The sequence below is a fragment of the Stegodyphus dumicola genome, chromosome 1 (assembly GCF_044657685.1).
Source record: "Stegodyphus dumicola isolate Sdum_Otavi_A_Nest chromosome 1, ASM4465768v1".
In the NCBI taxonomy this organism is placed as follows: Eukaryota; Metazoa; Arthropoda; class Arachnida; order Araneae; family Eresidae; genus Stegodyphus; species Stegodyphus dumicola.
In genome coordinates this window covers 139,118,246-139,145,436 of record NC_140768.1, presented here as the reverse complement: position 1 = coordinate 139,145,436, position 27,191 = coordinate 139,118,246, and the positions used below count along the sequence as shown (strand labels likewise).

The following is a 27,191-nucleotide window of genomic DNA, read 5'->3' as shown; positions in this document are numbered from 1 at the left end:
GCAAGAAAAATAACAGTCTGAGAATATAAAGACAGGCATTGCTACATATACAACTGAGTGATAAAATTTTAAAACTATGATTGTATGGAATTTTGAAAGTGCCGTCATGTAAAAATAGTTCTAAAGTTCGTTCTTTAAAAACAAATATATCAAAATTCGATTTTATTCATTGTTCGATATAACTATTCTGGGTACTGTGGACCATTTTTGCCATTAACGAAAAGAAGCCAAACTATGCGATGTTTCCCCAAAAATGGAAAGCCTTCTTCAAACACGTTGGGTTTGGTATAACCTTGATCACACATGTTAGTTATTATTCTTGAGTAAAGACTCATTTTCCTCCCTCTATCACGGATTTTCGAAAAAAAAAAAAAAAAGATTAAAATTTGGAACCTGCCTACTACAGAAGAGCATGCTGTTGAATATTTCCAGAGTTATGGAATCTTACCGGCCTCAAAAAATGTGTTAATGGCTACGGAATGGCGCTTTATTTAAAAACTGAGAAGCAATGGCGCTGCAACGTTGTGCGAAGCGAGTGTCAATTCGAAACAGCATGTGGTTCGAGGGTTCTACTATTTCATTTTGACTGCGCTCCGATTCATTTATAGTTGGCGCAGAGAACTGACGACTATTGAATGGGGAAAAGAGGAATTAGAGTTAAGTGACAAGACTGAAATTGGAATAATTACCTGAGAATAACTTTCCTCGCGACAATTAAAACCTAGCGAAAATAAGCGCTTTTACAGCATATCTCTTTAATAAAAAAATAATGGAAATTTATAATGAAAAGTTAAATATAAATAAATAATAATATAATAAATTTGAAAGAAATATAAGAATAGAACGTTTTTTCTTGTATTTTGTAAATATGGGTTTTTTTGGGGGGAGGGGTTGGCGCAATTGGCGCCGTCTCTTGTGGCCGACGGGATTTTCCTTAAGTACCACTATTCTGTTTTGAGTGAAGGCCCACCAGCGGCCGAGCGGTAAAGTCGCTAAACACTGGTAGTTCGGTCCGAGGTTCGAATCCCGCGAACGGGCTCGCTGCATGGGCGTTTTCGTGGTTTTCCCATGTGTAACGTGTATACGAGCCAGTTTCCCTTAGAAAGTCCTCCACGAAGGCATCCCTCCCTTTAGGCAGATAGCCCTCGAGGCTTTGCTATTATCACACACACATATCTGTTCTGAGTGCAAGATATTGTTCATTTTTAGAAGCAGTCATAGTGCAGTTCAATTCTATTCATAGTTCAGTATACATATTCGAATTTAAATACAAAATAAAAATCCATCCTACTTCATAGCAAAAAGTTACAGTATACTGCTCATCATTCAGAGTAAGAATTCAAAGAATATCCCTATTTACTTTTTCCCCTTATTCATCGTTCACTGCTTATTTTTCACTGTTCGATTGTAACACTATCCATTGTTTTCAGCCTGTTTTTTGATTTTTAGTTAATACTCGATTCACTATTCAACACATAATTAAAAAGCCTAGAAAAGAGATATTCATATCAGCTGAAGTAAGTTCGTTTTTAAGCCAAGAAGTAGATTTTTCATAATTGTTAAGAAGATTTTATAATAAATATTCAAAGCACTTAATCATAATTTACAAAGTCACAGAGTCATATGTGTTCCGTGCTCAATATTCAGGTGCAATGCTATATTTAACACAAATACTTTAAATGATTAGGAAATACCAAGTAGCTTTCGCGATACTGGTTCAGAATCTGTAAACAAAGCACAATCGGCATTTTCACCGGCCGATTGTAGGTTCAGTTTATGAAGCTCGATATTATTCTCAAGCTGAACTAACTTAATTTTTTCGCTCTTTAATTTTGACTGTTCTTCAGTCACTTTGTTCTTGTGACCCTCTGCAACAGCTTTAATAATTCTGGGAAAATTTCAGAGTCAGTTTTGTAAATACTACACTGATGAAAGAAATTAAGAGAATTTTCATATTTGATCTACGATCTCAAGAACTACGGGACAGATTTTAATAAAATTTGGTGTGAACATAGGTTGGCATAATACAAACAAAACAAACATTCAACAGTTATAATAGACACATATGTTCGTGTGTAACACTCATGGGAGTCTGAAGGTCTGAAATAGCGGTTGCAGAAGACACAAAAGAGATGGGTTAATAAGGGGTATGGTCCCCTCTTACAGCCATACAGGCCTCGCAGTGTGATGTCATACTGGAAATAAGGCAGTTTATCAGTGCCTGTGGCAACTGGTCCCCCTCATTCAGCAACGCTGTTTTCAGTTCCTGGATGGTTCTAGGAGGAGGATTGCGAGTTACAATTGCCCTCCCCAGAGCGTACCAGACATGATTTATAGGGTTGAGGTCTGGAGACAGACCTGGCTAATTAATCTATCCGGCGAATATCCTCACTCTCGAGAAATTCTTCGACAAGAACAGCTCTATGTGGCCTCTCGTTATCGTCCTGTAAGATGAACTCGGGGGCCCACTGCAACCCGGAAAAGGCGAACATAGGGCTCCAAGACCTCATCCCTATACTTCACACCAGACACAGAGCCTCTGTCAAAGACGTGGAGAGGTGTGCGGCCATCCAACATGATGCCTGCCCAGACCATTACACCGACATCGCCATAATCGTTGATTTCGTGGACATTGGAGGGTAGGTACCGGGTCCCTGTGTCTCTCCATATGAAAGTACGGCGAGAATCGGTGTTTAGGGTAAAACGGGACTCGTCGGTGAACAGGACGGTCGCCCACTGCTTCATATTCCAATCACTATGCTGCCTGCACCATGCTAACCGGACTCTCCTTTCCGTAGACGTGAGCGGGACGCAAACAGGCGGTCTCCTGGCAAACAACCCTCTCTCATTCAGTCTTTTGGAAACAGTCACCCTTGTTACACGGGCTCCTGTGACTGCATACAGGTCCTGAAAGAGCTGAGAAGCTGTAGCCTCTCTGTTACGCCTCGCTAAAAATGGACAAATAGTGACCTTCTTTGGCCTTCGTGGCTATTGGACGACCTTACCCAGGCTTTCTATGGATCCAGTATCCTGGAACTGTTTCCATAGGTTACACACGACGCTGGGCGTTAAATTAGACTCTCTGCATATCTGGACTTGCGATTGGCCTGCCTTTAGCCTCCCCACAATTCGTCGGTGAATTCCATCATCTAAACGTTGGTGGTTACTCATTTTTACTGTTTCCGATGCAAATTTAACCGATTGCTGCAAGATAACACCAAGAAATTCTTCCAGGTATGCTAGCGAACGCAATTCGTCCTACCCTCCACGCGTTTATAAAGCCTGTTTTTCAGCTGGCTCCGCCTACACACACGTATACGCTTACGTATTTGCCGTACAAGATATGCATTTTTATCTAGAAGCAGTGGTTTTTCCTTCAGTTCAGTTCTTTTCATGAAATTCGATAAAATATGAAAATTCTCTCAATTTATTTCACCAGTGTAGCATTCTCAATAATAGTTTTGATGTCAGTCACTTAGGCCGGCACTATTAGGCCTAACTCTTTTCAAATCAACTATTTTTAAATCTTGCTTTTCATATTATTTATAACACTAGTGATTACAAAGGTAAATTGATACAAAACAGTACTTTACCTTACTTGTTTCTTGGAATCTCGGACAGACGCCCCCTAGATTTCTGCGGGGGAAGTTTAGGGTGATCTCCCTCAGTAAACAATGAGGAATCCTTTTGTTTTCTACACAACAGAACATTTAATAATTATGTAAAAAACTACAGATTAAATTGGAATTTAACAGTGGATTAATGTCTCCTCGCACTAGTTGAACACAAGGATAATTTTAGATCACTTTATATGTTTACACAGCCACAAGGCGCCTACTCGCGCTCACGATCAGATTTAAATCGAAAGTTCATTGTCACTACCTTCGCGTGGTCTGACCTCTCCTCGTCTGCCTCTGTATGCGCAGTCGATGAGTTTTTCCTGTCAGGTGATGCCGTCTGATGACTGCAAGACTTACCGTTTCCACATATCTACAATAACATAAACAAAAGGAAGGGAGGCCTATTTAAGAACCTTGCGGCTAGACTGCAATGATTTAATTAAACATAATCAAATGAAGGAAAGGGGACTACTTCTATTATTCTCCTAAATTCTCCCAAATTCCAGTAAAGTAAAAATTAAGTATGCCAACAAAGAAAACTAAGAATTACAATTTAAAGACAACGTAAATTCCAATCTACAAAGTCATAATTGGAAAAAAAAAAGAAAAAAAATTAAAACCAAAGGTAAAATAAAATTTGATTTTATAAAACCCAAAGGTTAACTTATTTTGAAAAGAATTTGAAGTATGTAAAATAGAAAGAGACTGAAAAAATTGCCTTACAAGCACTAACTAATAGTAGTGGAATGTATAATATTGAGATACAAAAATTGCAAATAAAAATTATAGCAATATTAAAGAAAATTACCAAAAATGAGCAATTGAAACGATAGCGAAATAATATTGAAACTTCAGGGAGAATTAGCTTATTTCACACTCTTCCCAACTTCTCGGACATCGTGTTTCTTTCTTGTCATGCATTATTATCTTGTCATGCATTATTGTCTTGCATGCAAATTAAAAATTATTATACTTAAGTATTCAATTTTAGCTAATTATATGTATCTCAAGAATTCCCTTACATGATGTAAATCAATTAAAAAATATTTGATACATTCATATAAAATGCAGAAAACATTATTTAAAAATGAAAAAAGAACCGTTAGACAAATACTGAAGTAAAAATTTACATATTTAAAGATTTTTATTTACATTTATTCATAAATGTAAATTATTTCTATTTGTTAGGCCTACTGAAAGTAGCGAAAAGAAGAGTTAAGGCGGAAAGGAGCAAGAATTCGAGAACTTTGTGATGAATTTGAAAGAAGTCCACAAGGACATGAAATTAAAAAAATAGTTAATGAGGTCTGTACCTTATTTTCGAAATTATATTATATTTCCAAAAGTGCATTAGTTTTTCTCCTTGTTTTAAGAAAGAAGACCACATCAATTTCGAAAACGAACTAAAGTCTGTATAAATTATTCGATGCAGTTTTTAAGTCCAAAGGTCCTTGAGTCCACAAGGATTATCAGTCTCGAAACGGCATTTTGCGTCGAATCCCTAAAAGCGTTGATACATTTTTAAAATTGTTGCCACCAAATAATATCGTCCTTATAATATTTAAAGAAATTAAATAAGAATCTTCATGAATTTATCAATGTTTTCCTCATTGTAAAAAAACAACGGCACCTAGAAACATCAACTTCTGGATAACGTAGTCCTCCACCCGAAATATGGCACCTGGAAGCCCGAAATTTGAATTTCGAACTTGTTTTATTATCTGTTTCATATTTTGTAAAACTTCAATGAATTTTTGATTAAAACCTCAACGATTTCAAAGCGAGCAGTAGCAACCTTGTACGCAATAAAAATTTTTTATCTCCAGCATAGCGAGACTGCTTAACTGAAATTCGCTGGTTTAAAAAATTTTATGATTTTGCTGTTGAATCGAATTTTATGTGCCGTAAGCTCCAAGAACGTCACATTTAAATATATAAAAGCAGAGAACATTAATAATAAAAAGACAAAAACAGTTTTGTAAGGCCACTTGTGTAAGAAAACTGTACATTGATATGATGAACGGATTAAGACTGAAAATAATAATAATAATAATATATATATATATATATATATATGTGTGTGTGTATATAAAGAAAATCTGGAAGATTTCAGATTTTAAATTACGTCCAAAGGGGTGTTCTTTTAACATTTTATGTGTTACCTTTATTTATTAAATATCACGTTCTTTGCACTTGAACCGTAAAATTCAGTTTAAGAGCAATATCGTAAAATAGTTTTAAATTGATCATATCTTTAGAATTTCGGATACGCAGTCTCATCCGCTGGAGATAAAAATGTTTGTTCTGTACAACGTTGCCATTGCTTGCTTTGAAATTCTTGAGTTTGTTAATCAAAAATTCGTTAAAGTTTTACAAAATATGAAATCGATCATAAAACTAATTCCAAATTTCAATTTTGGGCTTCCACATGCCCATATTCACAGTAGGATTACGTCTTTGAAAATTTGATGGCTCTATGTACCGTTGTTTTATCACAATCCGAGACATATACATACATTTATGCAGATTTTTCATTATTTAATTTCTTTAAATATAACACTGGGTAATAATACTTTGTGGCAACAGTTTGAAAAGTGATTCGCCGTTTGTAGTGAATCGACGCAAAATCACAAAACTAAAATAATAGTTCTTCAGGGACAAAGCCCCTTTGGACTAAAAAAAACAAACAAATTTATGCCAAACGTAACACTATCTATATCTGGAGTTTTAAACGAGTACTGCTGCTTTTAAAATGTTTGTAATTTTGTTGTTGAATTTTACTTGGCGTAAGTGCGAAGAAAATGGTGCTTAATTAATAAAGTGAGAAAGACAAAAATAAAGAGGTTTGTAGGAGTAAGTGTAACAGTAGACTGGTAGACTTTGAGCTCAGAGCATAAGAAAACTTAACAGACCATTTGGAAGAAGGTTAAGTTCTTCTTTCAGATTTGTTTTTAAAGGATTATGGCAAAAGAAACAAGAATTTCCATTTAAGGCAAAGAATTTCTTCGCGCTGGGCGTTCTAAACCAAACTGATTAGCGTTCACCTCATACATACAGAAAGTCACAGGAAAGTCTGTGATACTTATTCATGAAGAAATTTAACTGAGTATCTTGCATGAAACTAAGCATTAAATTTTACGTTATCGAATGGTAAATTTTTGAAGATTTGGGAACACCTATATCTTAACATCAAACGAGTCCTCGTTATACAAAATGTAAAGCATCGGTTTGGAGTTCTAATTTAAAAAAAAATTAAAACTAATTAGATAAATAAATAAAAATTAAAAAAAAAATTCCTGAAAGCATTGAGATTTTAACGTCATACTAGAGGTTTTTTGATGTCTTTTTAATGCTCTCGCTGAGCATCACAGGTCAGTAACTTTCTCTTGGAATCATTCCTGAAAACATATTTTTTAAATATATTTGGAATTATCATTAAGCTTCGCTTTCCCACTTACGCCACACAAAATTCAAGAGCAAATCACGAATTACTTAAAAACAGCATATCCTTAGATAGTGAATGCTTTTTTATATTCGCTGCATCATTTTTTCGAAAACAAATGGCCCGAACAGACACTGCCTTCACTGCTTTTCAGTTAAATGGTTTCATACTCAAGAACGCAGATTAAATATCTTACTCTTTACTGAATGGCAACTCACTGGTGTGAGGAGATAATAAGTATTCTATTTGAGGCAGAGGCAACGCATTGCTTTTAATAGTCGAGTTTGTTGATTAAAACTGAAAAATAAATATCTTACATTTTGCCAAATGGCAACAGTCTGGCACGCTGGAGGTTAAAACGTTTTATTTCGAACAGTGCTGTCACTTCTCGCTTTCAAATCGCTGAGTTTGTTAAACAAATATTCATCACATTTGTGCAAAATATGCAATAAAAATAAGCAAATTCTAAATTCGGTCTTCGAGATATCGATGTCTGGGTGGAGGACTATAAGTATGCAAAATTTGGTGGCTTTTTTCCCACAATGCGAGTCTTTTTTCCCACAAAAAGACTCGCTTTTGTCTTTTTTCCCACAATGCGAGGAACATAAATACATACATACAAATTCTTCTTTATTTAATATTGCCACCGGTATTTAGAAAAATAAAGAAACTGGATAGGCTTCAACTAATTTGGAGCGTGCAAGTATTTGTAACCGCAGAGAAAATTCGTTTAGGAGTTTCCAAGTATAACTTCATAAAGTGTCGTATTCATTAAAAATTTTCAGTTCGCTTTCATTATTAGCCAAACTTTGCTTAATAAATATTAATAATGGCTTAATAAACATAAATCTTAATCAATGCAAATTTTTGCTTAATTTAATAAAATGTGTTTCTGAGTGTGGCTAATGAAAATTCATTTGAATTTTTGAAAATTATATTTCATTTTACTTCCACTGATAATCAGACTGATTCCATAAAGTTTGAGCTATGGAAAGAAAATTCATTTCATACTGATCAGGTATCAGTATTCGAGAACTTTTCTTCTGCCTTCATTCACAGTATATTTTCCTCGTATTTATACAAATAATTTGGACAGTAGCCCCTCTGAATAAACAGGTTGTTCTGAAATTAAATCTGAATTAATTGTCCAAAGAAGAATACTTCGCATTGCTCCTATGCAAATCTTCAAGTGGTCGAACACTACTTGCAAGAGACATACTTGTATTACTAGTTCACTTACATATTAAGACACGGAAAGATTAGACATTTTTAGTCTATGAAATAAATTCTTTTTGTTTCGTAAGTGGAAAAATGCTGACTATATTTAATGAAGTACATGTTACGTTTACTTTAGAAATGCACTTGAAACTGAAAAAGATTAATATGAAGACAGTTCGTAACGCTTTTTAACTGATTCATACCTAAATAGAGCCTACTTTTAGCGTAGATCAGGTAATTCAAATTCAGTATCTCAAAAGAGTTAAGTGGTCAATAATGTATAATAATTTACGCTGATTTATGTCCCCATAGAGGACATCAGCTTAGGTCAGGAGTTTTAAATTAAATACTTCAAGAGGGCCAAGTAGTAATCAGTGTACAATAGTTTGCGCAACTTGTTTTTTTTACTGATTTATGTCTATATATAGACCATTAACATAAATTAGGAAAATCAGTAAAACGTAATAGAAGTCATTAGTCTAAATTAGGCAAATTGGTAAGGGTAATAGATGTCTAACTCAGCACCTAAAGAGGGACAAGTAGTCATCTGTATATAGTAGTTTCTAATAGCATTTTCATTGGTTTATGTATGGATAGAGGCCATTAACATAGATCATATAAATCAAACTCACTGCCTCAAGAGGGCCAAGCAGACATCAGGGTGAAAAAGCTTGTAAAACGTTTTCACTGATTTTTACCTCAAAACAGACCATTATTGTAGATCAGGCATGTCAATCTTAGTACATGAAGGTGGCCAAACAGTTATCAGTGGAAAATATTTTGTAACGGATTGTTTACTGATTTATGTGTCGACAGAAGCCATTAGCGCAGATCAAGCATGTCATAACTCAAGCGGGCAAAGTAGTCGGTAGTGTAGAATAATTTCTAACAGATGTTTCACAGAATTATGACTCGAAGTAGTCTATTAAAGTAGATCAGGCATCTCAAATTCAGCTCTTCAAGAATGCCAAGCAGTGGTCAGTGGTCCAATAGTTTGCAACAGCGTTTTCATTGATTTATATCCCCATAGAGGTCAACAGCGTAGATAAGGAATTTCGGATTTAGTACCCGTCAAACTCAGGATCTCAAACAGGCCAAGTTTATCCTGATAAAAGTAAGAGGAAATCTGTTACAAACTATTGCACTCTGATGAGTGCTGGGCTTTCTTGAGCTATTGAGTTTGACATGTTTCAAGTAGTAATCAGTGTGCAATAATTTCTAAGGGTGTTTTCGCTAACTTATCTCGATAGAGGCCATTGGCGTAGATGAAGCATAAACTGACGACCTGAAAATGGCCAAGTAGTTATCAGTGTACAATAATTTGTGCGGATCTTTCACTAATTTATATCTTGATAAATTCCATCTGTGCAGATCAGACAAGTCAAACTCCTTACTTCAAGAGGACCAAGTAGTCATCAGGGCTCAGTAGTTTATAACAGTTTTTTCATTGGTATTTAATTTCTAGTGTAGACCAGGCATATCAAAATTAAGACTTTGAGGAGGCCAAATAATCATCACTTTACAATGGCTCGTAACAGACCATTCGCTGATTTATGTGTCGACAGAGGCCATTAGCGTAGGTCAAGCATGACAAACTCAGTACCTAAAGAGGGCCAAGTAGTCGTCAGCATAAAATAATTTTTAACAGTTTTTTCACTGAATTATAACTTGATATATTCTATTAACGTAGACCAGGCACGTCAAACTCAGTACTTCAAGAAGGCCAAGTAGTGGTCACTGAACAATAGTTTGCACCAGCTTCTTCACTGGTTATGTCCCGGTAGAGGTCATTAGCGTAGATAAGGAATTTCAAACTCAGTACTTCAAGAGGGCCAAGCATTATCAGTGTACAATATTTTGCAACAGCATTTTCACTGATTTATTTCTCGATACATTCCATTAGTGTAGATAAGGCAAATCAGTCAAACCCAACACCTAAAAGAGGGTCAAATTGTCATCAGTGTATAATAGTTTGTAACAGCTTTTTCACTGATTAATGTCTCGACAGAGGCCATGAGTATAGATCAGAAATGTCAAACCTCTAGAGGTACTCCTAGGGCAAGTAATCATCAGGATGAAATAGTTTGGAATAGCTTTTTTACTGATTTTTTTATCTCATTAGAGATCATTAGTGTAGATCAAGCATGTCAAACTTAGCCCTTAAAGAGGCTAAGTAGTCATCAGATTACAATAGCTTGTAACGGATCTTTTACTTATTTTTATATCGACAGAGTTCATTAGCATAGATCAGGCATATCAAACTCAGTACCTCAAGAGGGCCAAGTAGTCATTAGTATACAACAGTTCGTGATTGGTTTTTCACCGAGTTATATAAAGACGATTAGCATAAACCAAACATGTCAAACTCAATAGCTTAAGAAGGCCAAGTAGTCATCAGTGTACAAATAGTAAAATGCCATTTTACTATTTGTACTAGGGTCACTAGAGAAAAATGCCATTTGCATACTTTTTGTTGTAGTTAAAAAATGAACAAATGCATGAAATTTTACCTAATTATATATTCTTTAGAAAATAAGAACATGGTATACGGTGGTTAATATGGTGTATGGTGAACTCTGATATAAATGGCTACCTGTTATCTTGATATCATAGAATTTACCAAAATTTTGATCAAGTTTTCTACGCTGTTATTTTTATGAAAGTGCCCTTTTTTAGATTTTGTGAAGTAAAAGGTTTGAGGAAGCAATACGCGCTCTGTAATTTGGAGAGATAAGCCTCTTACGCATGCTCATCTTCAAATATGATGAGTAAACTGGGCAGTCTGTTCGAGAAATATCTTCTGAAGTCAAGTATTCTGAAACCACAGTTGCTCAATGCGGTTGAACACTGTAAATCCATTAACAAAATTACACCCTTAAACAAAAGCTTTGCGTGGGGTTCATCATCCACATTTCTGGGACCGACTTCGGAACATCCATTAATCATATGCTGTTCTCTGTGGCCTTTATGGATGATTCCATGCCAAACCATGAAACGTTTTCAGTGCGACTGGAACTTTATGAAGATTGAAAGGCATTTTTTTTCTAAATCAGGAAGAAAGCACAACAAACGGGCAGGTGGTTGATACCGTTAAATATACGGTATTCGACCCAGGTTCTTTTTCAGGAGATGATTCGTTTTCGCAGTTTTCTCTTTATGTCCCATAAATACGAACCATACCCCCTTATCCTCCACGAAAGCAACTAGCTTTCGTGGAGGAGCAACCCTCTCTTTAGGCAACTAGCCCTTGTGCGCTTTCCCATATTCAAATAAACTAACCTAACCAGTGTGATCGAAAAGGTGTTCACAACATAGTGAGCAAATCAAATTTTCTGTTAATGCACAAACCGCAATTCTTTACAAGGCTTATTGCTTTAGAATTGTGCCATCAAACCATTTCTTTATAATAAATGCTGAAAAAGCAGCTCTGTTTAGGAATTCATACGCGTTCTGTCATTGTTATATGTGAGGCCACTTTGCGGAGAAGCATCTGCACACTGGAAGGGCTAACTGCTACTGTAAAGATTCTTCTTTATGTTTCTGTTCTTTCTTACGTTCCCCAGTATTTGCCAATTATTTGTATAGATTTTTCCGTCCTTTAAGATACGCCTAAAAATCCATTCAATACCTGCATGGATTCATTGGATGTGTAACAAGTGAAACCGTCTTGCTGGAAACAACACTTGTATTCTTTTAACTTCAAGAAATGTAAAAAACTATGTAATGATATCAGATGAGAAGCACTGCAAAGTAAAACATAAAATTAACAAATTATGTTTAGCATATATTTTAGACAATGGTCTACCGATTTCGAGGATGCAAATGTACAGGTCTCTCTTCATCAGGAGCAAATAAATCTGCTATGAAGGGGAAAACCGCAGTTGTATTTATACTCAACAGGGGTAAAACTAATAAGAATGTGTCACCATCTGTCGAAAGAAATAGAAACGCAAATTGAGAAATTAAGTTAATTGAATTTTAAAAAGCGTTAGGAAGAACTGGATTGGATTTAAAGTCAATAACTTCTAAGTTATTTCTCTAGCCTTCTAACATGTCTTCGTAGTGTAGAGGTCAGCACGTTGGGCGCGTATTCCAGAGGTCTGTGGTTCGATTCCCGAAGAGGAAGTTGCTCATTTTTTATCTTTACTGCTTCCGAAAAATACCTAATGCCTCTACAATGGCGTTGGAACTAAAAGGGTACTGGATGATGATTCTGCACACCCAGGATTTGGCGAATGGGTTCCCTAAAACCCCAGTTGCTCTTTAAAAGGGAGAGTATATGAGGTATTTCTCTCGCCTTCTTAGCATGCTTTCGTGGTGTAGTAGTCTGCATACTGGGCGCGTATTCTAGAGGCCCGTGGTTTGATACCCGGTAAAGTCGTTGCTCATTTTACATGATTCCTGCCTTTAAAAAAAACAAAAAAAAAAAAAAAAAAAAAAAAATAATAATATCTCCAGAGTGACGCCCGGACTAAAAGGGTGGTAGATGATCATTCTCTACACCCAGGATTTTGTGACTAGTTTCCCTAAAAACACCAGTTGCCCTTTAAAATGTGGGAGTATATAAGGTATTTCTTCCGCCTTCTTAGCATGCCTTCGTGGTTTTGCGGTCTGCAAGCTGGGCGCGTATTTCAGAAGTCCGTGGTTCGATTTCCGGGGAAGGCGTTTGCTCATTTTTCATCTTGCCTATTTCCAAAAATACCTAAGGTCTCTACAGTGGCTCCCGAACAAAAGGGTGTTGGATGATGATTCTTCTCACGGAGGATTTGGCGATCAGGTCCCCTAAAAACGCCAGTCGCCCTTTAAAAGGGGAAGTATATAAGGTGTTTCTCTCGCCTTCTTAGTATGGCTTGGTAGTGTCACGGTCAGCACGCTGGGCGCATATTCCAGAGGTCCGTGGTTTGATTCCCGGAAGGGCATTGCTCATTTTTCAGCTTTTCCAAAAAATACCTACAAACTAAACAAGATAAAGATTTGTGAATGTGCAAATGCTTCAAAAACTCCTATTCGCCAAGGGAAGAAGCTCTCTGAATAATTTTTGCTCTCTGAATAATTTATGATTAAAATTCCAAGTACGATTAGCTAAAAATCTAAGCCAAGCACAAGGTTGTTGCTTTGCAATTTTATATGTCAATGATGTCTTGGTTCACTATAGTATTTTCAACTATGAAAATTGAAAAGACACAGTCTGCCTGGCAACACAAACAAAGCTATCATATGATAAATACCATATGACAGATATCATATGACCATTAAACGACAGGTGGTTTGTGTATGTGTATATGTGTTAATGCTTTCAGAATGTCATCCAGCAATAGACGATACAATTATTACAAATTCAGTTTATGAAAGATGTGACATTTCGATCATTTTCACATTCGTATTTCATGTGCGCGACATTTCAATTTTGATTTCGATAAAAATAAATAGGTATAGAGCATATTTCATAATTTCTTTAACCAAACTTCAATGTAGCCAAACTTTCTAAAATATGCTTTTAATCTAACATTTATTTCATAAAAGACATAAAAAATGATCATAAATCAACTTTATAAATCAACTTTTCATATCTTTCCTTTTTTTTTTTTTTTTTTTTAAGATTAATTTGGAAGAAATAACTAAAGAAGACTTGCAAGAAGTAACCGATGAAATCTTTGGAGGCGGAGAGAGTGATGGAGGATGAAAAGGTGGTAATAGTTGGTGGTTTAGGATAGCAGGATTTTTCAGCTTCCGCAAGAATTCATTCATCAGAGGATATAAAGTAGTCATAAATGTTTGTAAAAATGTGTGTAGAACGATATACAGGTTCATAACAAACATTGTGAGCAAGGCCTTCAACTGGATAAAATCATTTATTGGGTGGTTAATGTGATACTACGTAAGTTGATGCCACTTATAATCAGTATTTCACCAGTATTTCTTAAATATATCGTGCAGAATTTTGCCTCTATTGTTATGAAAGTAAGTTCTTTTGGCAAATAGCTGTGCTCATTTTATAATAAAAAATTAAATAGTTCAGTGTAATAATTGGCACAAATAAGAAAAAAATATAGTGCTTACTGCGTATAAGACACATCTGAAATTTTGCTACATAGCCATCTCGTGAATGATGCAGTTTCCTCTTTCCTGTCAGAGGCATGGCAAAATTTGTTTCAACATTCGCATATCTTCTCTCGATCAAGGACTAAAACTTGTATTTCGTGCAAAACCGATAATAATAAAATTCAAGACAATGCCAGCAAAATTGTCATCTAACAACAGATGTTAAGATTAAATATTACAACTGCAATTAAGTTTATATAATTTATTTGTTTATTCATATTTGAAGTATTTAGAGTTCCAAAATTCATTTTTGAAGTATTAAAGAAAGAGTGGTACACCATAAGTGTTTGCGGTAAATTATCTGTGGAAATTATTGCACTAACCTCCTTCGTTTGTTGCTGCAAAGTATATAGCTGAGATTTAATAAATCTTTATATGGTTATAAACATTGCAATGCCAGCTTCCGTCTTGCCAAATGTAATTGAATGTAGTCATTTCGTTTAATAGAGATGACCATTTAAAAATACAGGTTGAAAAATTATTCATAATAGCGCAACTAATTTTGTTTTTGCATTCTTTTTAGAGCATTTTCGATTTTACACGTTTTAGAAAAAAATAATTTAAATTTTAACCTAATCGATTTTTACCTAACATAGTGTAAACCCTCCGTTTTTAAAATATCCGTTATTCTTAAAAAATATTCCTTCCCTAAATGATGAGATTCCTTCTTAGATCTTGTGATGATAATCGTCACAAAAGGGACTTTAAAAATGTACGTAAAACTAAGTGTTAACCCTTTGCATTTCAGTTGTTTTTAATCGGACGGACCAGCAACTAAAGACAATTTTCTGCATATAGGATACATTTCTTACAGCTAGCCTAAAATGATTTAATAGAAATTTAATGGTTCTATTATGTCCGAAGATACTTGTGATGGCTGCGGCCCTTTCGCCGGATACAAACTATATTCTTCGCGGCATTTCTTCATATTCTATGCGCGCTAACTATTCTGAAATTTCTGTCGCTTCTGCCGAATCACTGTCGCTTTGTCATTCACGATGTATTACCATGATTTTTTGCCTTCTTAATCGCAATCTTCATGACTGCTTTCCTCCTATCTGTCGTCCAGTAGTCCATGCATAGATATAATTTCGTTCTTTATCAACAAAAAACCGAACTCATCTACTTAAATCTATTCCTTCACGGTATTATTTGCTTACTGGGTTATGTAACTTTGAAAATAGTATCATACTGTAACGACTGTCGAGTCTGAACTCATATCGAAGACGCATATACGACAATAAATCTAAAAAAAATCTATTTAAGCTTAAAAACTGAGAGTGGATTTATACTTATGCATTATTGAATACACTCATGAAACGGTACTGCCCAAACCAGACCTAAATGAGCAATGTCATAGCTTGAATTATCGCGTTAAACAGAGTGTTGATCGAAAGTCTCTTCTCGAGTTACCAGATTAAATCAAGTGGTGACCGAAAGTCCCGTCTAGAGCTACCAATCAAACCAAGTGGTGATCCAGAGTCACCTCTCGAGTTACCGTATCAAATCAAGTAAGCTCTCGAGTTACCGCATCATATCAAGTGGTGACCGAGATTCATCTCTGAGTATAAAGGGTGAATAGAATTCAGCAGCGCCTTTCCAAACATACACATTGCTCTTTGTTCTAGATCGGATAGTAAAATGACAGAAATCAAAAAGTGAAAGTAGCACAAATACATCCAGCATTAATTGTTGCTCACCTGGCTGAAACCCAACGATTTTTTACCAGATCATTTATTAGAATATTGTTAGTGGCGCATGGTTGTAAGAAAATAATAGCCTAGATGCTACGTAAACAAGCAAAAAATAATTAACAAGGAATTGGGAAATATAATAAAGTCATTGACAACTAAAGTCTGCAATAATAAGAGCTACCAGGGAAAAATCATCAATAGCAAGTGATTTCAAGGAATTAGTCCTAAGAATTTTCTGTCGAGATCATGATACATTGCATCTTAAAATTGTGAGAAACCGTACGATTATAACTAATAATTTCGGTAATCTCTTGAATTTTTGAACTTGTTATTCAATTGAAGCAGCTATTTGACAGTCTACAAATTCACAGTTGACAGTCAGGTTATTTAAGACCAGATGAATGACATTAAATTCCTAAACTAAGACACATTAAAAACGATACGAAGTAGCCTATTTTGAAGAACTGGCAGTTTTTGTCGTTTCTGCTTCCACATGCATAACATAACTAGAGATGCATACAGAGAAAGTGGCCTCATCATACTGAGATAAATTAGGCATTTATTTTGGCATAGTTACAAATAATTGCATAATAGTACTACACACTGCAATATTGCTTGAAAAGGTATTTTCGGATTATCATCATCCACTTCCAAAGCGTTGCTAACCCGTTGGCGACTAAATTATTCGTCAAACTACTAGTAAGCAAAAGGAAATAGCCATTTTGAAAACGATCAGGCGCTAAGACGGGGATGAATCAATAACATTAAAAAAGAAAGAAATATCCTTAATAAAACACGATTTTTAATATTAACGTTTTTCAAAAAATACCTTTCTAATTTATTTCTCGCTAGTTTCCCCGTATACAGAGCGATCTGTTTTTCCTTTAAAAATAACTTACAGAGTTTATGGAAACTTGGTACTGCGCACATTGTTTTCCTCCCCGTCTATACAGCAATCAGTTTTCGCTTGAAAACATTGAAGCGTAACACAAATTTCTCATTCCACCTTCTAAAAGGTTTCATAAAATTGGATCGTTTAAGAAGAACAACTTCATGGAATGCCAGTTTCTGGATTATTTACTTTTGCTCAAAATGCCATATTTCTGAAAATTATGCAACGCTTTATTTTAATCAAGCGGCAAGCTTCCAAATCCCATTACGATTCCTTACAAGAAACAAAAAAGGTATAAAGCAGCAAAACTAAGCACCAGATATATGATCATCGAATTTGAGGGTGGAAATGAAAACTTGTTTACCACTCTTGCGAGCATATATGGGTTGCACATAAATACGTTTTGTCGACTTTGTTACGAACACATAATCGCGGTACCACTTGTTAAGTGCCAGTTGTCACGGCACTACATGTTGAGTAACAATAACAGCCCCCACTTGTTATAACGCGAAAGTGATGGTACCTAGAAACATTAAATCCAGAAAAAAGAATGAATTAGCGGTCCCCAAAAGTAAAAATGAATAATTTACCTACATATCGTTGTGAAGTGTGGAACAATCCCTGTGGTTTGCAAGAGCATGAACAACAACAAAAAAAAATTATAACAACATTCACACAAACACTTCAGTATACCAATTAAGCTTAAATTTATTTTTATTATGATGGAAATGTTATGATATGAACATAGTAGACTATTATAATATGAATATAGTTAGACTAATTTAAAGATACAATAAGAAAATATAACTCTACAGGGAGATAATTAAATATTAAACTATTCCATTCCAGCTTAAACACACAGGTTTAACATTAGGTTAACAATAACAGTTTTTCATGAAAATTTTTATTGATACAATTCAATTTCAACCGGAAAGTCTATTTGAATACAATTTATTGCACTAAAGAACACAAGATATTGCACTTCTAGATATTAAACACTATTGCCGGCGGGGTAAATCAACCACCGGGTAAACAAGTAAATCAATTAAGTATTAATAGAATCAATTTTTATCTCAGGATAACTTGACACCAAACTTAAATGTATAGCTTAAAAATATATATTGCACTAAAAGATATCCAACTGACCTACGGTTAACAACTCTCCTTCTACAGCCATTGAAATACAAAATTTAAAGTATTTTGCATAAAAACGAGGTAATTAAGGTGGTTACATCTTATGGAAATATGAGTTTAGGAATCCATGCTAATCTTAACTTTACAGAATTTCTGTGACACTAAATCAGAATCAAAGTTAAATGTTATGCATTAAACAAGAACTATAACTTATGAAACACTATTGTAATCAGAAAAGTGAATCATTGAATTCACAGATAAAATCCCTACAGTTTGAGCAAAAGGAAGAATTGTTTTAAAATTTTAAATTAATTAATTAGTTTAATTAAACACTAGTAATTCTCCTTCAAGAAACTGTATTGAAGACATTGCTGAAAGGTTATAAGATAAACCGAAAAAGGAAGGATGACTTATCTTTGATGTTGATCCAACTCAGGATGCAACAGCACGAATTGGACTAGGGTAATTGGGCACGAATTGGAGAGAATACAGCAAAGTCTATGGGCTGAAGGCAGGAGAACCAAGCTGCAAGGGCGGAAAGGTGAGGCATCACACGTCTATAAGGTATTTCTCCCGCCTTCTTGGCATACCTTCGTGGTGTGGTGGTCTGCACACTGGGCCGGTATTCCAGAGGTCCGTGTTTCGATTTCCGGCGAGGGCGTTGCTCATTTTTCATCTCGCCTGCTTCCAAAAAATCCTAACGTCAACCGGTAAGTTGTTGAAAAATTCCCAGGAAACGACTGATGGCTTCTTCCAGTAGAAGGTCTGGCGACGAGGGTGGGAAGAAAAAGGCCAAAGCGGTGTAGGAACTTCATGTTAACGGAGTAGCGGATTATGAACGACAGTCCTAAAGCTAAGATGAATCAGGCCACATCGGTGTACAATCTTCATGTTAACGGAGTATTGGATTATGAAGGAAAGATTGCAATAAAACTAAGATAAATGAGGCCACATCGGTTTAGAATCTTCATGTAAACGGAGTGTAGGATCATGAAAGAAAAATTACAGGCATTAGTCAGGACCGAAATACTAGAAAAATTCGTTTGATGATTCCCAGCCGAAGCCCGAGGGCGCAGTGGTTTTGTCCCTCATTGCTGCTAAGAATATTTACCTTCACAGCAGAAATTGGAACTCGATAACAAGAGAAATGCCGGGCAAGAGAGCAAAAAAATCGAGTTTACAGCTTTCTGTTGCGAAAGTCTACCACAATTCTCCGAATTCACCCAAATTAGGGACGAACCCAAAAAATATCGCCCCTCAGAAAACAGTAGAAAAAATTCTACTTTTCACCTCAGTAGTTCAACTCGCTTATCGCCCCCAACATGCCAAGGGAAAGAATTAACCCTGTCACCCAAACGTCAGACTGGATGAAGAAACGACCTTCAATTTCTTAACCCTGCTCCTGTACCCCTAAATGTCACGAAAAACGAAATTTTTTCCTTCGTTCACAAAAGCCAGCTAGATTACAAAATTTAGTTAAATAAACGAGCACAACTCAAAAACTATTTCAGCTAGTAATTTAGAAGTCAAACAACAAAATCAGTGTTATATATTTAAAATTTCACAGGACTACTTTCCATGGTTTTACCGAACCATCATCTTCAGCTGCCAAAGCGCAAATAAGCGAGATAAGATATAGTGATTATATAAGATAAAAATGGCAGGACAGGAGTTAAGCTACTGGCGCCATCTGAACACGAATTAAACATAACTTCCTTAAATGCTGAAGGCAAAGATGGATTGTAAATAAGGCATTAGCTAGAACAGAAAGATTTTTTGAATGTGAAATGCCTCTAGAAAATCTAATTCACCAATGGAAGATGTTTTTTGAATAATTTTGGCTCCAGAAAAATTGAAAGTGGTATTTTCGGACCAACAATATTGGGCAACAGACGACTTCTATGTTTCTTTTTTTCTAACATATGTCTCATGTTCCTTAACGCGAGATTTTAAGGCTCCCTTAGTTTGACCAATGTATATTAAATTACATTGGCAAGGAATCCTGTAAATACCCCAGGAATTCATATACGGAATGGGATCCTTGTGTATGGAACTCGGAATTTTATTGATGGGAGAATAAACGACCCAAAAGTTAAATTTCTGTAAAATACGTGCAATTTATAGCTAATTGATGGACAGAAGGGAATGACAACAGAATTCTTAATATCTCCTAAAACAAGAGTGTGCCTTTTGATGCGTTAAGATGAGAATTTTTTAACTGCTTCATTAATAATGTTCGGTGAAAAGTCCCTGTCAATACCTACTGCTTTTAAATAAGTTAGTTCTTCATCAAGAGACAGTTTGTAGGAGCAAACTTGAAGTGCACGGAAAACATAGGAATAAAATGTAGCTAACTTTTGTTTAGTCGGATGACAGAATGTGAAGTGTGGTGGAAAGCAGACAGATGATGGTTTGCCTTTGAACTGTAATACTGAAGCAGAATGTGCTACGTGTGACCAGAATGTCGAGGAACGAAAGAGAATTGCGTGTCTCAAGTTCAAAAGCGAACTGAATATCAAAATCATTGGAATTCATTGTTAAAAGAACTTTATTTATATCATCTTTATCACCTTCAAACAGGGTAAAAGTTATCGTCTACTTAGCGGAACCATACCGGGAAGTTTAAAGTTTCAAATAATTTTGATTCATAATAATGCATGTAGATATCAGCCAGGATAGGACTGAGGGGCCGTCCCATGGCCATGGGAGTTCGGGAGCAGCGTCATTTCTTGAACCCAAAATTAATATAAAATTGGGCGTCGCAATAAGAATACATCTAAGGAACCGCCTGGTTCATAATGTGAAATATGAAATCCAAGTATGTGACTCAAGTGAATATGGTAGACACATCAGACGAAAGAGGCGGTGGCTTAAATCTGTTTCGGTGGTGATCACAAAGAGAATATGTCGAAAACCTTCTCTGAGGAGATTCTATAAAAGATCTAGGTGCGCAGTCTTCTCGTAGAACTACATAGTCGAAGTCTCTGAAGTAGTTCTCTTTGTGAAAGCTTTCAGAATTATCGAAGAACTTTTAACTTCTCTGAAGAAATACCTGCATATTCTGTGTGTCAAAATGAGAGCGTATATTATTCGCTCTTGCCGTTTGCATTAAGACAGGTCGCCTTCCCCGACACCATTAAATGATGATTTCGCCGGATGGCATTGTCAGATGTCATTGTCATTCGCCTTGCCAGTGGCCTGGCATCGAACCAGATACCTAAATTAATGCATTAAAGGGTCCGATAAGGCGAAATGTCTAGAAATAATTGAATAATCAGCTGAAAAAAAATGAGGTGGGAAAGGAAACCAAAATACATTGCTTCTACCTTAAATATGGTTTGGAATTAAAAATCTTAACTAACGTTTCTGATTTTCGGAACCTTTGATTTTTTCCCTTATTGATATTTTAATATAAAAATAGACTCTGAATTTATTACAAGATAAGAATTATGCTGGAAAATATACAGGGTGATTAAGAATTCATCATCAGTATTTGGTGTGGAGGTAGGGAATAGGAAAAGAAGAAGATTTTACATAGGAAAGTAGGGGCGCAGAAGAACGCATTGTGGTGTAGAGGGTGTTGTGTGTATACAACTTCCATACATAAGCATGTGTGCAGCCAGTCGTCATTCGACTAGGTGACTTTGCAGAAGTAACATGAACCGGTATACGTGGAATGAACTTGCAGATATGCATGTAAATGCCAGGCATATTCCAGAAGGTCCGGTTATCCATGCAACACCGTTGTGAGTCATACATTCTAGCACATGGTCAGCAGTTCGAGCACCTCTTGTAAGTCTGTAAAACCGATGCAAAGAAATGTTACATGTAAGCTAATAAATATTTCTTCCCTTACTACTTCCTTTTTATGCGTTCTTTCCATCATTAAACTGGGTTCATTTTGCCCAACTACATGGCATATGCGCCCATGCATTCCTATGTGAAATTCCCTTCTTTTCCTATTCCCTACCTTCACACCAAATATTGATGATGAATTCTGAATCACCCTGTATAATCACCATCTTAACAAACATATAAGAATACCAATTTTATCTGAAACATATTTGAATTTATTACATACCATATGTAGAATTAAATTCCTTTCAGAAAGCATAAAATTTCAAATGAAATTCATAAAATTGCAAACGATATTCCGATGCACCAATTTGCTGATTTTGTCAAGAATTGTTCGGTTGTATGGAACATCATGTATTAAACATTTGAATATACCAACTAAATTTTTATAATGTCCCTTTTTTTCAGAATTTCTTTGAGTAGTTTGATGTAAAGCATTACAAATCTATTTCTGTTTTGATTTTAGGTGGAAGTATTGAAATTACACATGGAGGTTTCAAATAAATACTTTAGCTTGTGTTTCTTGCAACTGTTAATTTTATTTAAATATGTAACACTACAAATAAAATTTGCTAACGTATTGGATTGTAAAATTTATCTGAATTGCAAAAGTTTTAATGTTTTTATTTATTTTGTGCTTTTTACCTGAAGAAAGTTATTGTAATTTTGTATTTTTGCAATAAATAAGGCAATCTGAGTTAATCAGTTCCATTTATTATTCTAATTCTATTTATGAATTCTAAATCTTACTTGCTATCGGATCGTCATAAAACATTCCACCGCTTTTCGATAGATGCCTCTGCTTATCCATCTTTGCTTACTTTGCGAATGCATTGCGATAAAGCAATTATTGGAATTATAGTAGTTACATGTATACAGGGGTGTAGCTAGAGGGGGGCAAGGGGGGCATCTGTCCCCGGGCGCAGAATCCGAAGGGCGCCAAACTGATGTTACGACATTTTTAGAATTAAATGTTTTCCATCCTTGGCAAGCAGTAGGGGGCGCGAAATCTTCAGTTGTCCCTGGACGCTGAAAACCTGCATATATGAAAACCTGGGCGCTACGACTCTGCATGTATACATTCATAATAATAAAATTAACAGGACGTATGTCTTCCTTTATTAGAAATGACTTCTAGAATGTGCTTAGACATTGATGTTACTAGTTTTGCGCGTGAAACTTTTACTCCTTAATCCTAGAACCACATCTTTATAGAGTTCTTAATTATGCGCCTTTTTGTAGCACAATTCATTTTGATAAGATAATCTTTCGGAATCTGCCAGAAGTATTCGATCGGAATAAAGTCTGGAAATTTCCCGGCCACTCTATTACAATAACTTTAATTTCCAAAGTAAAATTTTGGACAGATTTCGAAATATGATGTAGAACCCAGTCATATTGAAATCTCTCTGTAAAGGTTTTTGAGAATGAGACAATCCTGCGTCTTAAAATTTCTATATAATTTGGAAAATTCGTCATTCCGGTCAATAGCAACTGGACTTCTAGTGCCATCTGCAGTGATAAAACCCCAAAATCTTTATTTTTGAATGCATTTTACGGATTGTTGGATATGTTGAATTCTTAATGATTCACTCTTGCTTCGTCGTAACAATGTTAGAAGCGTAATCATAAACAAATAAAAGCGTCACATTGCTGAAAATGACCTTTTTCCAACCATTTTATATTTTGACCTTCTTTTAACCTGCCAAAAAGCCGCTGTAACAATATGCACACCTCTGCTGAACATTTGCTTAATGAGAAGAACTTCCTGTTTTGTCCAGAGACTAATTGTCAGTTAGAACTTTGAGAAAAGGTATTACTGAAATCCCCTGGTGTGGTTTCCGGACACAAGGGACGTCGTAAATTACCCCATTCCCATGTATTTCCGACTAGACGTTTAACAAAACGAAGAAAGGGCCTTTTGTGTGAGCTTTTTATGCAGTGAAAGACTTAAAAGAAGACGTAACCAGCGTCGTTGCCGCACCCGGCGGCCATTGTTTTGTATTATGGCTGTAATGATTTGATTATTTTACTTATTAGTATTCAAGAAATTCTTATTAAGTTTTTAAAATAAATATTTAAAAGACAACTGCTCTTTTCTTTTCCTCCAGCATAGGTGTTCAGACGTTACAGCCTTATTAAATTGGTGGCAGCGGTGCGATACGAACCCACGCCTCCGAAGAGACTGGAATATATGAAGAAAAAAATCAATACCAGTAGACAAAAGACCACTTGTTTGGTCTTTGCTAGTTACTATTGGGTTAGTAATGCCCTTTCGGAAAAGGAATTGAACAGGTTTTGGACTTGTTTTCCTCTTCGGTCTGCATTTGTCCTTCCTATCTGGAGAAAATGATCCAGTTTCATTATGTTTCCTGAGAATTTCAAAAACGATCAATTTTTAACGTCAACTGCGGAAGCAATACTTCTTGTAGTCTGGGATATGCTACTTTTAAATGCGATAATCCTTGTTCTCTTTCTAGGAGTTATACTCATTTTTACTACACTAAAGTGAACGATTGCAAATATATTTTAAAAGTATGCAGTTTTGTTGTTACTCATCTCACTTGTCTGAAAGTTAATATTATCTTTAGTTAATCTAGTGTCTGAAAGTTAATATTATCTAATATTATCTTTGTTTGACAAATTTTGAAAATTACGTATGGCAACAGTAGATGTTGTTGACATTTCTGTTTTGAGCTCGTTCTTTTTATGAGAAAAGGATAAAAATGGCTTCGAGTTGAATTTCACATATATTTTGAAAATTAATGAGTATTATCTTACGCCATTTATATTTCTGAATGTTGCTTTGAGATGTTGAAACTACAGTTTTCACTTATTAGATTTGTGAGTAAACTGTGTTGTAACGAGATGTTTCATTGAATAACTGATTACACTCATTTCCATTACTAATTCTTCTGATGTTCGAAGGCAAAACGAGATAATAACATCAGAACAAGACCACGAAATTCATTGTGACATTGAATACATGATTCCGCTTATCGTTGGTAAAAGCCTTGAGCACCATGCAAGTGATAGTACAATTTTGCTCATTTCCGACCCCGATTATTTCGATGGAGAGCATCCCGGGGCGCATATAAGCATTCTGTACCACGCCACGAGCATAGGGAAAATCCGTAGTTTTGATTGGACATGTTTTTCGATGACATCATTTTCTCTTTGCGTTAAGGTATTTTGACGGAATTCTTGCTGTTTCGTTTTTCGATGAATAATGCGCATGAGTGACACGGAAACGTGAAAATTATCGTTTGTTTTCTGAACATTTAGCTGCAGCGATCTGAAGATGGCTTCCTGTTTCATGGAATTATAAACTTATAAAATCATTCGAAGATGCTGTTAATATCAGAAGCAATCTTAAGCGCTTAGATTATACAAATAGCTGAGTTCATGAATTTAGTGCAAAAACCAAAACAGGACTATCTCGATCCAAGGCACTATGTGCTAGTAAGTATATTGTTATTATTATTGCAGTTTTGTTGCATTCTGTTACTTTCACATTGCAGAAAATATTTCCTTTCCAAACGCTATGTTATTTCCATGTTAACGTCCATGTCATTTTTAATATTCTGTTGCCTTAAATGAAAGAAAAAGTGCATTCAGTATTGTTGCTGAATTTAATGCACTGGCATAAGAAAAGATACATCCTTCTCTGGCAAACCCTATTTTTATGCAAAGGTACAAAAGATGTTACTCATTAAAAATGGGCAATATTTCTAAAGTAATATTATTCAATTTAAAATACGCATCTCTGTTTTAAACCTATATTAGTCTAACTTCAAAAATAAATTTTGCTTTTTCAGACTGTACTGTGTGCCATGTTAGTTCCTAACTTCGTTTTTGATATTTCCAAAAAATTGCTTGTCTCATGCTTTCGAAGATTCCATCTGCAGAAAATGGATATATAATGAAATAATAATCACAACACTTTTAATAAGAAGGGCTTTAAGAATTAAGAATGCATTTATTAAAAATCTCACGCACTTAGTATTAATACAAATTTAAGGAGTTAGCACAAAAAGAAATAACTTTTTCTCTTTAGGGAGGCAAACAGTCGATGTTTTATATTAAAATTACCACATTACAGTGTTGTAAGAAGTGTATTACTCTAGCAATAAAAATACAAAACACATAATAATCTTTTCAGTACTGCTATCAAAATGTAAACAAAGGGTATGTAGGTGTACCATCGAGCTCAGCAAAGTCAAGGCTTTCCTAAGAGCAGAGAAAGTGATATCATCGGAATCCATATCCGCTCACGAGGAGGGATTTTTTTCCCTACCTACGTTGCGCGGTACAGAATGCTAATATGCTCCCGGGGCGACGGTTTCAAAGGTCCCATACACCTCTTCCCCCATTTATCAACTTCTTATCTCCTTTTGTACATGCCTCGAATGTGGTTTTCATCAAATGTTATTCAGACGGGTAATGACATTTGATTTCTTCAAGTGCACTACATAAAGAATTTTATATTTTAGAATACACTGTAGAGATATTAGGTTATTTCAAAGCAGGAGATGTGAAAAATGAGTAACGCCCTTGCCGGGAATCGAACCTCTGGAATACCCGCCCAGCGTGCTGACCACTACATTACGAAGGCATGCTAAGAAGGCGGGAGAAACACCTTATAACATATACGTGAATCATACCTGTTCTCTTATAGCAGGACATTTTTAATATAAAAATTTAAATATAAACATCTCAGATTACATTGTGACATTTCAAGAGTTTTAAACTTAAAGTTTCAAAATTTAAAAGACTATCTAAAAATTTAAAAGACTATCTAAAAATTTAAAATTTATGAACGTTTTGAAAGTGAAAAGAAACTGTAATCGGATTTTCGTTTAACACCTGAAATAAACTTAAGGTAATTAGTTAAGATAGGTCTTCTAATTTAAGAATTAGTCTGTCAGAAATGCAGATGTAGAGCAGCGATTCCCAGCATGTGGTACGACGTACGTACCTCAAAGGATACGTGACGGCTTAGCCAAAGAATGAACAGTAATGGCGGGAAACAGTAAAATGTTATAATTAATGAATATTGCGAAAACAACAAAAAGGTTCTAAAAGTTTAAATGTGTCAATGAGTAAAATGTTAAGTAATTCCACTGTGACCGTGGAAGTCCACTGTGACCGTCACTGATGTGCACGAAAGCAATCCAGTTACTTAGCCCAGCTCACACCATTTGCATTGCACACACGGTCAATATGCTAATGCC

At 35.4% G+C, this 27,191-nt stretch overlaps 1 long non-coding RNA gene across 3 annotated transcripts in view; it reads left to right on the top strand.

The window, feature by feature from the left end:
• LOC118201884 (uncharacterized) overlaps nt 1-27,191 on the top strand; it is a 52,868-nt gene that overhangs the window by 7,761 nt on the left and 17,916 nt on the right. For all 3 annotated transcript variants that reach the window (XR_004760323.2, XR_004760325.2, XR_004760324.2), the window contains exon 2: nt 4,809-4,925. This is a non-coding gene — a long non-coding RNA (uncharacterized LOC118201884). The remainder of the gene's footprint in view (nt 1-4,808; nt 4,926-27,191) is intronic.